At 37.0% G+C, this 12635-nt stretch overlaps 1 protein-coding gene and 1 non-coding gene across 2 annotated transcripts in view; both read right to left on the reverse strand.

Moving 5' to 3' along the window:
- LOC126022027 (adenosylhomocysteinase-like) overlaps positions 1-12635 on the reverse strand; it is a 140522-nt gene that overhangs the window by 4281 nt on the left and 123606 nt on the right.
- Positions 2307-2439, reverse strand: LOC126023123 (small nucleolar RNA SNORA51). The gene has a single exon (XR_007500330.1). It is a non-coding gene; the product is annotated as a small nucleolar RNA SNORA51 (small nucleolar RNA).

The following is a 12635-nucleotide window of genomic DNA, read 5'->3' on the forward strand; positions in this document are numbered from 1 at the left end:
TCAAAAATACATTTTCTCTAGAAGAGAAATCCTACCTTTAAAAAATGTTTTTGTTATAAAGGGAACATTTTAACACATTTTAACAAAGATGTCTCTTAGAATTGAAAATGAAGATAAAATACTTTAGTAATGATACAGTGCTATATAGCACCATCTTTATGTTTGCTCACAGATACAATAGACTTGATCATTACATAAATGTTTTTGCTTCTCATACTCCAACATGTCACTTAGGCTATGTAAAATTACATCTAAGAACCACTTTGGTCCTATTTGAAGCAGAAAAAAATATCCCATAATGAGTAATTAAGGTTTTCTTTTTACCTTCACAAGTATATTTATTAACAGATTTTTTTTTTTGCCCACCCAAATGAAGACTGTAGGGCATACAAATAAAACCAAACTGTTGAGGTATGTTTCAACAGATATTAAGATCTCAAACATTTTTGCTTAATTCAGCTGAAAATACTCGTAAGATAAATCTGGCCATGTGCACAGGATTCCGAATGAACAACATAGGATTGTTGCAAATTAAGCCAGAGTATATTATTTGAAAAATCAAGTCTTTATTGGGCAATACACAGTTGAGGGTGGAGGTCAGTGTGGTAAGAAAAGAGGTTGTCATAACATTCTCATGAAATTCAGAGACCAGAGAGAGAAAAACACATCTCTGTGTCCTTATCATGTTTGTGCAACATTTAAAAAAATGATTGCTCTCAAAGTTGTGCAATAGAAAGTAGGCAGACTTGTAAAGATTTGTAAAGGCTGTGATACATATGACACAGATGTCATTTAATTACCTGCTTATGTACCTGTTAAGACATGTCTTTAGTGTCCCTGGATAGTCACCAAACTTTTAGATATATTTCTAATTTAGATATATTTCTTTTTTTTGTTTGTTTGTTTGTTTTTTGTGATTTTTTTTTGGGTCACACCCGGCAGTGCTCAGGGGTTACTCCTGGCTTCATGCTCAGAAATTGCTCCTGGCTAGCACGGGGGACCATATGGGACGCCGGGATTCGAACCGATGACCTTATGCATGTAAGGCAAACGCTTTACCTCCATGCTATCTCTCCGGCCCCTAATTTAGATATATTTCTTAGATATATTTCTAAGGGCTTTAAGTACTTGGTAATATACACAAATAACATTTGTAGAATAATATCTTTTGATAAATATTAAATGTTATATCAACGATAACATTTGTTTCAGAGTTAGATTCATGGTACAAAATAAATGGTATCTCCTAGAATTACACTTCCAAGTACTATTAACTTTTAATAAATGGGAAAACTAGCTTTGCCAATAGAAATCTATTTTTTTCTATTGTTCTTAAATTAAAAATATATTAGCTCATCAAATTTAACCAGAAATATAGGCACATTAACTTTGGATCTGCGCACAAACTATGAATCAAAAATTAAAGTATAGTAAATTTGCTGAGATGCTTTCTAAATATATGGTGATCTTTGAAGAAACAAACACACAAATATTTATTTCAGTAATAGTTGAAATATATGCATGCATATATCTCATTGGTTTAAATTATCAATAATTAAAACATACACAGAAGGAAGTAGGTAAGATAATTGAATACTTCCTCTATATTGGCACTAATGTAAGAATTCGAAATAAGAGTAGAGAACCTTCTATGTGTCTAAGCAAACCAACCACACCTATCAGAAGAGGACAAAGTTCAATATGTGAATGAGCACAAGCTTCCTTTAGACCTGAGACTTACATATTTTTCCTTACATATTTTTTTCTTTGCCAGCAAAATGCTACCAAAAGTCCCTTCTTCCCTATAATCAGAACTTTAGTGAAGTTTCCTGTGTGGTTCAAAAGTCAAGTCACTAATGTAATACTTCGTGGAACTAACAACACTTCTCTGCTCCAACAACATGAGCATGAAGATTTGGGATTTGTCCAGGAATTTTCTTCCTGATAAGATAGTGCGTAAAGTAGACAAAAAGCAGAAATACAGGTCTTTATAACTCTTGTGCAAAGAGAAACAGCTATGCTTAAGGGAAGAAAGACTTCCTGAGTCTGCTGTGAAAATCTAAAGTGTTTCTCATATTTTTTAATACTAGTGGCCTAGCACATATCCTGCATATAGGTCCATTATAAACAAGTTGTTACAACCAAGGCAGGAGACAAGTGAGTTTTAGCCTTCTACAGCTGAGGACCAGCTCCAGACTATGGGCTGATTGGTGGTTGAAGACCAATAAACTTGAACCTTAGGTTCTAATAGTTCCAAATCTATGATTGTTGGAGAAAGAAGAAAGCATTCTTTTTTTTTTTTTTTTTTTTGTTCCCCAATTCACAATACAGACCAGGCAAAGGGCCTGGGCTGAGGTGTATATGGGGTGCATTTACTGTACCTCCTCTTTCTATCCAGTCAGTGTAAAGAACACAGCCTGTGGTAAGAATTGGGAGGCCTTATCTTTTCTTTTTTCTTTTTTTTTGATTTTATATATATATATATATATATATATATATTAAAAAAATAAAAAAAAATCCTTCACCAGTGCAACATTCCCATGACCAATATTCCAAGTGTCTACATCCCCCACTCATTGACATTGTTATGATAGTTCTCAGTGTAATTATTTCTCTAACTGCACTCTTTGTGGTGAGCTTCATATCTTAAGCTGGTCCTTCCAGCTCTCATCTCTGGGAATTATTTCAATGTATTTTATTTTTCTTAAAACCCATAGATAATTGAGATGATTCTGTGTCTCTTTCTCTCCCTCTGACTTATTTCACTCAGCATAATAGATTCCATGTACACCCATGTATAGGAAAATTTCATGACTTCATCTCTCCTGACAGCTGCTTAATATTTCATTGTGTATATGTACTACAGTTTCTTTAGCCATTCGTCTGTTGAAGGGCATCTTGGTTGTTTCCAGAGTCTAGCTACTGTGCTGCGATGAACATAGGTGTGAGGAAGGAATTTTTGAGTTGTATTTTTGAGTTCCTAGGATATATCCCTAGGAGTGGTACTGAATCAAATGGGAGCTCAATTTCCAGTTTTTTGAGGAATCTCCATATTGTTTTCTACAAGGGTTGGACTAGATGACATTCCCACCAGCAGTTAATGAGAGTTCCTTTGTCCCCCACATTCCCACCAGCACTAATTGTTTTTGTTCTTTGTGATGTGTGCCAGTCTCTGTGGTGTGAAGTGGTACCTCATTGTTGTTTTGATTTGCATCTCCCTGATGATTAGTGATGTGGAGCATTTTTTCATGTGCCTTTTGGCCATTTGTATTCTCCTTTGAGAAATTGTCTGTTCATTTCTTCTCCCATCTTGTTCAGTTCTGTCATTACCTTATATATCTTAGATATTAGCTCTTTATCAGATGGAAATTGAATAGTTTCTTTCATTTCATAGGTAGCTTTGTATTCTAGTTATTGTTTCCTTTGAAGTGCCAAAATATTGCTGTTCAATATAGTCCTATTTGTATATCTCTGCTTCCACTTGCTTGGACTGTGGTGTTTCTTCCTTGAAGATGCCTTTAGTCTTAATGTTATGGAGTTTTTTGTCTGTTTTTCTTTATATACCTATGGTTTCAGGCCTGATATCAAGATCTTTAATCAATATTTGACTTGATCTTTATGCATGGTGTTAAAGAGAGGTCTAGTATATCTTTTTGCATGTAGATCACCAGTTGTCCCAACACCACTTGTTGAAGAGACTTTCCGTGTTCCATCTTGTATTTTTTGCCCCTTTGTCAAAGATTAATTGGTTGAAATTAATTGGCCAGTCTTAGAATACTCAAGTCTATTTTATTGATCTGAAGGTCTGTCTTTATTCCAATATCACGCAGTTTTAATTACTTTTGTCAAGTTCTGGATTCTTATGAGGACTAGATGCCTCTCAGTATAGACATTGTGGTAGGGTCTAACTATGTTTCCTTTAACTTTAAACTATGAAGATATACCCCTTTAGGGAATTGTATAATTGAATGGGCAATGTCTAAATTTTTTCTTTAGAATAAATTTATGGTTTATTATCAGTAAATCTTTTATTTGTACACCTCTTTTATAAACCTGCATTTGTAAAAAGTTATTAGAAAAAAAGATGTTGAGATTAGAAAAGTTTAAGAATGTCTGCACCAAATCTGAGAAGGAGCTGTATGGTATTTGGGAAAGAAGAGATGGAAAAAGGAATTTTTGTACACAGAAATTGAATGTAAATTCTACAAATACACAGAAGGCTGGAGTCCCAAATGAGAGTAGCATTGATTTCCTGAGAAGACATGTCAATGAGTCTAGGTTTTATATAAAATCATCCTAACATTTCTATTTTTCTTTCCTTTTTATCACTTTCCCCCCAAATTTACTTGGTAGGGATGGAGGGTGGTGGGAGAGAAAGCCCATTACTGTGTCTTGAGGGCAATCTGTGTCCATACTCAGGCAGGCTACTGAGCTAATGGGTTACAATCAGTGAAGAAATCTGGTGCAACAACCAAGTGGAATTTGATAACCCAACTTTGGTAAACAATGTGAAAATTTATTGGCCATTTTCCTGCAATGTTCCTGCATTCTTGATAAAAGGTTAAGAGCCTTCTGAGTTAGAAACAAAGGAGAAGGATCATACTGGAAGGCAAGAGAAGTAGTAAAATATACCAGTATCCCAAGTACCATTATTAATAGTATTGTATAATATTAATATATTATATTATAATATAGTGTTTCAGACTATAAACTTTTTAAAGATATAAATATTTTTAAGAAGATCATTAGAAATGAAATTCTGGGTCATACTGCTAAACTAGTATCTGGCAATAAAGTAATATGATTATATTATTAGAAAAACTTGGAGGTCATAATGAGGGCACATTAAGTATGAGTCTATAATGTGCCAGAGAACTAGCTCTAAGGGTAGAGTTTATATTTTTCATGGAGGAAGCCTGTCTTTGATCCTTTACACCACATAATACACTGAGCACAGAGCTGTGAGTGGTACCCAAGCTTCCAATTGGTGCCCTCCTCATTTATCAACATAAACAAAGTCTACAGAACATCATTTCTATTCATAGAAGAATTAAGAACCCACATTATTCCAAAATGAAAAATGGCCTACTGTTTCATTATAGGAAATGCAAAAAGACAAGACATAATCCTTCTCTAGAGACAGGTCTTATAAACTCTAATTTGCATCACAAATAAGATTCACATGAGAGAGGAAGGGGAACATGTGTAGAAATCCATATCCTTCTCACACAGGACAGTTGCCCAGCAGCTGTAAGGCACAGAATGTGATGATTACTCAGACTAGATTTGGGAAAAAGAAGCCGAGAGTGGCCAGGCTGGTTCTTCAGAATTATCTAGTCATTGCTTTGAAGCTCCTGAGTCTTCCTGTTTCTGGGAATCCAGCTAGAGAAGGGAAAGCAGTTCACTAGGAGAGAAGTAGAGATCAAAAGTGTCCAGTCACTGTCCCGAGTTTATATAGATAAACTCCTTTCCCCATGCATGTATTTCTATTTTAGAATTTTCCAAGAGATCACCCAATTTTAAAAATAAATATAAGAGCCTGAGAAATAGCACAGCAGGAGGGGTACTTGCCTTGAATGCTGGTGACCCAGGTTTCATCCCCAGCTTCATATATAGGGTCTCCTGAACATAACAAAGAGTTAGTCCTGAGCTCCATAGGACATGGCCCCCAAACAAAAACAAATAAGTAAACAAATAAGTGCAGATGAAGCATCTAAGAGGTCATTAATATTTGAAGCTTTCTCCTAGATTTAGGATGATTCTTGACGACAGTTGGCTTCTGATTTCTGTGTATTTCTTTTGGAAGTTAGCATAAATCTTGGCTCAGAACAATTGGGATTGTTAAGGTCAATTTCTGCCCTATCATTGAGGCAGGCTTAATGCATACATGACAGTGGGAACAGATGGGCTGGTGGGAGGTGGGAGGCATCTCCAGGATAATTGACTGCAAATATGCTGATAGAGCAGCACAAAGAACAGGTTCTGTCTTTACCCTGGGTTTCTTGCTCAAACCTACCCACTGCAACTTAGTCTCAGGGAGAGAAAGAAAGGCAGTGATAGAGAAATATCAGATTAACTCTATCCTATTGCACTACTTCATAAATTAAAAAAAAAAAGACCCTCATTTTGTCCAGGAATCTGAATTTCAGCAGGAATTTAACAGCACTTGTCTACCTTTCTTTTTCTTTCTTTGTTTTTTGAATTAGAAACATGAAATTTATTGCATCAGTAATAGATTCCACATGCCTAGATCTATTGGCCATGCATTATCAAACTGTCACACAATTTTTTTACATTTTTATTAATATCTTTATTGAAACACCTTGATTACAAGTATGATTGTAGTTGGGTTTCAGTCATGTAAAGAACACCCCCCCTTCACCAGTGCAACATTCTCATCACCTGCTAATTGCTGAAGCTTTGCTTCATTTCTCCAGAAGCACTTGTTAGGACTGTTCTAGCTCAGTCACAAATCACTTTAGCTCCTTTGGAAATTCAGAGACTGCCTTTCTCCTGCTGAACTTTACAGGCAACTCAATAGCCTTTCAACTTTGAAGCTCTGCTAAAGGCTATTGATTTTGTTGTGACTGTGGGGATGGAGGTACATTGTGTGCTCAAGTGAACAGTGAGCAGGGAAGACTTCTGGAAATGATCATTTTCTAGAAATAATACTGAGAACTGGGCTACTGTCTGTATGCCTTTGGCTAGCAAAGTGGTAAGAGAAGTAAAGTTTTACCAAGGAAACAAGGAAAGAGTAAGAATATTATAGAAAAATAATATCCTGAGATAGAAGAATGTATATGAAGATACAAATGACTAACTCTAGACATTTATAATGTACTAAAATAAAATATGATCAAAAGCAAAAAATCTCAGCAGAGAAAAAGCTGAGATTAAGGCATGGTATCATATTTAAGAAAAAAAAGTCTGCAAATAGCAGAGTAATAAAAGCAATATTCTGCTCAAATGACCTAAGGAATTTTGAACAATCATGTAATTTGAAATGGAAGTTCTTTTTTTTCCACTTGCAGAAAATTATGATAGATGTTTTACAGCTTCATATTTATTACTTTTCAGAAGCTAAAGATTTTGTGTCCAAATGTAAACTTTATCATGATGCAGCCATAGTAAATCACAATCAATAATTATGCGTATTAACAGAAAGACATGTGATTAAACTAAATGCACTTAATTTGCACTATATTCTTTTGTTTGTTTTGTTTTGTTTTGGGGCCACACCCAGTGATACTCTGGGGTTATTCCTGGCTATGCCAGAAATCACTCCTGACTTGGGGGACCATATGGGACACTGGGGGATCCATCGTAGGTCAGCCCCTTGCAAGGCAAATAGCCTACCGCTGTGCCACCACTTTGGCCCAAAATTTATATTATTTATATTATTTATGTTTATATTATTTTTTTAAAGAAATAATCTATTCCTTGAAGATGATTTTGAGATAAAATATTATAAAGGAAAGGCAAGCAAGAAAAAAATTTTTTCAAGTTAAAATTCAGGACATTTTTTATTTCTATAGATAAAACACTTTTACAAAGAACTACATTAATAATTCATTGACAATTTAAATTAATATTTATGAGAATATTTATAATATAATTATATATTATATTATATGTTATAATTATAGTATTTATAAGAATTTATTAATATATTACATAATATATAGAATCAAGAGACCCAAACTATAACTATCTAAACTTAAAATGGGTCTGTTATACTGGCAGGCTGGGGGCAGTAGGGGGGGTAAGGGATGTGCTCAGGGAACATTGTGGGAAAGAGGTCAACAATGGTGATGGGATTGTCCCTGATTCACTGTATGTCTGAAACCCAACTATGAAAGACTTTGTAAATCACAATGGTTTCAATAAAAATAAAATAAAAAATAGAAAAACTTAATTAAAAATAGTGGTTTTATATAAAAAAGAATGAGCTAAAATAACATTGATCTATGTACTTGTCCTCAGTCTGATAACATTTCCCAAGGGGAAAATATTGTGGCTAAATAAAATAGGGAAACTCTGGATTGCATTAAAAAAAAATCTAAAAAAAATTTTTTTTTCTTTTTTATGTACAAAGATTTTGGGCTATAACTTAACTCAATGGGCTGGATTACAGACTGCATGAGAAAGACCTAGGTTTGATCCTTTATACCACATGGTCCCCTGAGCACTGCCAGAGCAATCCTTGAGCACGAAGCCTGAAATACCCCTGAACACTACCAGGTGTGGCTCTAAAACAAAACAAGCCAAATACCAAGCAAATAAAATTATCATATATTAAATGAATGTCCAAAATATAAGCATTATTTTTTGAGCCACACCTGGTGGTTCTTGGGTTTTACTCCTGGTTCTGAAATCACCGCTGGCTCTGGATTCATGAACCCTGGTGGTGCTTGGGAGGCCATATAAGGTCTAGTAGGGAATGGAACTATATGCAAGATAAGCACCTTATTCCTTCAGCCCAAATAAAATTTTTTCCTTCCTTCCTTCCTTCCTTCCTTCCTTCCTTCCTTCCTTCCTTCCTTCCTTCCTTCCTTCCTTCCTTCCTTCCTTCCTTCCTTCCTTCCTTCCTTCCTTCCTTCCTTCCTCCCTCCCTCCCTTCCTTCCTCCTTCCTTCCCTCCCTCCTTCCTTCCCTCTTTTTCCTTTCCCCCTCCCTCCCTCCCTCCCTCCCTCCCTTCCTTCCTTCCCTTCCTTCCTTCCTTCCCTTCTTCCTTCCTCTTCCTTCTTCCTTCCTTCCTTCCTCTTCCTTCCCTTCCTTCCTTCCTTCCCCTCTCCTTCCTCCCCTCCCTCCCCTCTTCCTTCCTCCCCTCCTTCCCTTCCCTCTTTTTCCTTTTCCCCTCCCTCCCCTCCCTCCCTCCCTCCCTCCCTCCCTCCCTCCCTCCCTCCCTCCCTTCCTTCCTTCCTTCCTTCCTTCCTTTCCTTCCTTCCTTCCTTACCTTCCTTCCTTCCTTCCTTCCTTCCTTCCTTCCTTCCTTCCTTCCTTCCTTCCTTCCTTCCTTCTTTTTTTTTCTTTTGGGTCACACCCGGCAGCGCTCAGGGTCACTCCTGGCTCTACGCTCAGAAATTGCTCCTGGCAGGCTCAGGGGACCATATAGGATGCCGAGATTCGAACCTCCAACCCTCTGCACGCCAGGCAAATGCCTTACCTCCATGCTATCTCTCCAGCCCTATCTTTCTTAAGTATATTTTCTAATGCGTTTTATTTGGTTACATAACAATTCTCAGAAATTCCCCAAGTTTATACCTATCAACATAGTAGATAGTGTCTTTGTTATTTTATTCAGAAATCTGTGAACAAGAAAAGCAGGGACTTAGATAGTGAACAAGTTCGACAGTCAGTGTCAAGTGTGGTGGCACTTGGGGGCACTTGTCAACATTTACTCTCTCCTTTTCTTGCAAGCACAGTCAACATTAACCCTTCAGTCAACATTGGTTGAGGATGATATGAATTCCAGGCAGGACTGAATTTTTGTATCAAACCAGTCTCTCACATTGCTCTTTCCCTTGATCAGAACTTTGGTGCTATTCCATAGGGGGCAACAGTTTAGCCTGGGTACCTGAAAAAAGGGCATAGAATGGATTTAACAAACAACCGTCTCCCGGCTTAATGGACGTTGCACAGGACAAGAGGGAAAACATGTCTCAAACTGCTGGTATTTTTTTGTGTGTGTATAACAGCACAGCTTAATTTGTATGGATAGCTGGGCCAAGTTATCATGAGTAAGTCATATTTTTAGAAAATACATCTTCGTTGTTTAATAAAAAGTAAACTAGATAAGAAACAAAGCTTAGTCAGTAGCTCAATATGCCAGAACAGAGATGGTAAGATTCTAAAAACTGTCCCAGTCCCCACAATAACACAAATGGTCAGGGAGGTACCAGTTTTATAATGAGTCACCAAGGAAATCAAGAGATGGAGATGATGTGGTGGCCACTACTAACCTGGGACTCAGGGGCAAGACCTCAAAGTAGAGTTGACCACAAAAGAAGTGAAGGAAAGCTTATTTTCTGAACTGGTGCTTGACTATTGTCCAGGATGATTTGATGATTAATATACTATTATTAAATAGTCTCCAACTAAAAATGTCTTTTCATTTTAAAGCTTGGAGGAGGACTGACTCTTTGGAGAAAAAAAAATAAATGACTCAAAATTAAAAGACTAGTAGAAGTGAGCCAAGTTAATTATTATATGCGAAAGGTTTTTCATAAATGACGTTTTCCAGAAAATGGGAAACAGAATTTTAAAGTCCATGCTAGACAAATTTGCCTCTCTTGACTTTTCTCTACTGGAAAACATTGGGTTATGGCATGATTATGGTTTATTGTTAGACTTGAAGCTACTTGGTAGAATCATCTAGTTGGAGGTCCTTTCGTGAACTTATTTGGGGGGGGGGGCATATCTAGCAGCCCTCAGGGGTTACTCTTGGCTCTGTGCTCAGAAGTTAATAATGACAGGCTTGAGGGACCATATGAGATGCCAGGGATCAAATCCAGGTCAGCTGTGTGCAAAGCATATGATCCCTTCCCCCATTGTGCTATCTCTCTGGCCTTCTTTCATGAACTTTTTATTACACTTATAGCACCATATAGAGATTGGGTCTGTTAGGTTCAAAGGAGTTTAATGTCTGGAATGCACATGAGTTTGCATGACAGCTATAACACAGGGCTAAGGACATTATGTCTTACACATGAGAAATGGTTCATTTTATTTTTATTAATATATATTTTTAATATATAAAATCTTTAAGCACTATGATTACAAGCATGATTGTAGTTGGGTTTCAGTCATAGAACAATACAGCTTCTCATTTTCTCTTTTTGGGTTTTAGGAACATACCTGGTGATGCTCAAGGTTTCTCCTGGCTCTGGTGGCACTACAGGTGGCACTCAGGGGACCATATGGGTTGCCAGGAATCAAAGCTGGGTTGGTTGTGTGTAAATCAAGCGCCCTACCCACTGCACTAGCACTCCTGTCCCAGCATCTTATTTCTGCCTCTAAATTCTCTCCTCTAAGGACAAATGTTAAACAAGGTTACTCAATATGACCTCATTGTACCCCTTCATTATGTGGTTGTGAAGCTAATTTGAGGGGTTGTTCATCAGGTTGAGGGGTTCAAACTCAGTAGTACCTTGATGCTAAGTGGCAAATGCTCCAATGAATTTTGCTGGGCTTAAATATGACTTTAATTTAAATTAACAACTTTGCAATGACCTATTTCCAAACAAGATGGCGCACAGAGGTCACCTAGGTTTTAGCATTTAGAAGAGGGTGATATCATTAAACTCATAAAAATATTCATCAAAGCAGAATGTTCCCTTCATGCATTTTTTGTCCTCTTCTCCCTTTTTCATGGTTGTTTTCAGGAGCATTTATGAGTTATTTTGTCTTTCTTACATATTGAATTTGTGTGGTCTTGGTAGGGACTGTTAATATTGCTATCTTCTCTAAACATGTGTGTCCGATTCATTTTGCACAAACCTGGTTTCTCTGAAGGAAAGATCTTCAAGAGCTAGAGAGTTAGTCCAATGGGCTGAGTGAATGCTTTACAATGAGCACTGTTGGGTGTGGACCCCATAACATAAATAAGCTAAAATTAAAGGACCAGAGAAGCAACATAGGGATAAGGCTTTTGCCTTGCATGTGGCTGACTCTGGGTTGATCCTCAGCATTGCATATAATTCTCTGAGCACTGTCAGAAGTGATTCCGGAGCACAAAATCACAAGTAAGCATTGAACATAGCGTAGCATAACTAAAAAATAAACAATGAATAAAAATGGAAAAAGCATACCTTTTACCAAGTTGGCTACCTAGCAAACTGTGATTCACTCAACTATTAAAATAAATTTTATCATTATGCTTTATTGGAGTAGTATTGATTTATAAGATCACTGTTTTAGTACTACAACTTCACACCTGTTTAAATGCATGTTTTAGTAAGGGAGCAACGAATAGCCAAAGGCAACAGACCAAGAGAGTTGGTGACTGACTCAAGCTTACTTGGTCCTTAAGACTCTGAAAAAATGAAGTGGTCACTTTGGTGTTGGGTGTGCTATTGGAACAATAGATGCTGAGAACAGTGTTGCAGTAACCAATTGCTTTCATTGAAATCTCACTTCAATCACTGTCCTCTATGGTTATATGAAGGGCATTATACATAAGGAATCAAATAAAGCTTGGGCATTATAAATAAGGAATCAAATTCTTTTAAAAAATATTTTAGGGGCCATAGTGGTCGCGCAGCAGTAGGGCATTTGGCTTGCACACTGCTGACCTAGGATGGACACAAGTTCGATTCCCCAGCGTCCTATATGGTCCCCCAAGCCAGGAGTGATTTCTGAGTGCAGAGCCAGCAGTAACCCCTGAGTGTCACTGGGTGTGGCTCAAAAACAAACAAAAAATATATATACATATATATATATATTTTTAAACTCCATGATTACAAGGTTGTTCATGCTGTAGTTTTATTTTTCCTACAGATAAAGTTGTCACGATTGAGTTACAGTCATACAATTTGTAATAACCTTCACCAGTGGGCATTTTTTGTCACCAATGTCAGCAGTTTCCTTTCACCCTTCCTGATGCTTCTTCCTTCCCACTCATTCTCTCTCGCATGC

The sequence above is a fragment of the Suncus etruscus genome, chromosome 11, assembly GCF_024139225.1.
Source record: "Suncus etruscus isolate mSunEtr1 chromosome 11, mSunEtr1.pri.cur, whole genome shotgun sequence".
Lineage (NCBI taxonomy): Eukaryota > Metazoa > Chordata > Mammalia > Eulipotyphla > Soricidae > Suncus > Suncus etruscus.